We start from the raw sequence: 1,010 nt of genomic DNA, 5'->3' as shown, positions 1-1,010 counted from the left end.
CAGCGGAAGCGTTTCAGCTGCACCAGCTCCTTCACGTTGGCTCTGTCCTGGGAAGACTGGCAGCCCAGAGAGAGTAGCTACACATCTTTGCTAAAATCCCATGGACTGTAACACTTCACCTTGAGCTTTAAAGATGCCTTGAAAAGCTAAAAGTCATACCAATCCCTAAAAGCCATGTTTATTCAGCAAACAGTCCTGGCTCCAATTAGAAATCCTGTAGGCCACCTTACCCCAAATGAAAACAAAACCCTTACTACAAGTGCAAGTTTAAATACTCCAGCCAACTGCTCTCCACTTAGGAGGTAATTTGTAAAATGGGCTCAGATCTTGAATCGGATTTGTTTGGTTGGATCTTTACACCCCAGCCACACGGCTTTGCTCGGGGACTTGGACGGGAAAAGAACTGGGTGCGCTTCAGTTGTCTTTCCCAGCAGATTCACTCCCTGCTCCTCAAGCTCCAGCAAACGGTGGTGAGAAAGCTGAGGAGGGGCAGGTGGGAATTGAAGCATTTGAAAGCCACATTTAATTCTCAAACCTGTTCTACTTCCAGAAAGCAGAATTTTCTTTTGCTTTAAATGCAGGATCTTAAAATTCATGGGTCTGAGGCGATTTCTAAAAATGCCAAGTCTCTTTTTAAGTTTCTGAACTGAAATTGCCAGCGCTGATAAAAGTTTAGATGATATGCTAGCTTATACCTGGAAAAGAAAGGGCCTCAGGAGCTGGGCTGCATTAAAAAAAAATAAAAATCACCAGATTGGTAAAACAGAGAATTTTCAGCAGGTTGCTCAGAAAAGAGGGTGCCCAGGAGGGATTTGTTAAGCGCCACTAACACCACATGAGAGATAGGACTGGAAGGGCTAGAAGGAGTCTGTGGGAAAAGATTACACATGGATTAGGACAGCACAGAAAGCACCGGGAGGCAGCGGGGCTGCAATAAGCCCACGACCCTGCGCAGGGTGCACGACTGGAGCAGTATTACAGGTGCCCTGTGCCACCCTGACCCCAAACCA

The sequence above is a fragment of the Cariama cristata genome, unplaced genomic scaffold (assembly GCF_000690535.1).
Source record: "Cariama cristata isolate BGI_N322 unplaced genomic scaffold, ASM69053v1 scaffold13552, whole genome shotgun sequence".
NCBI lineage: Eukaryota > Metazoa > Chordata > Aves > Cariamiformes > Cariamidae > Cariama > Cariama cristata.
The sequence above is the reverse complement of the archived record's forward strand: the minus strand, read 5'-3'. Positions refer to the sequence as shown.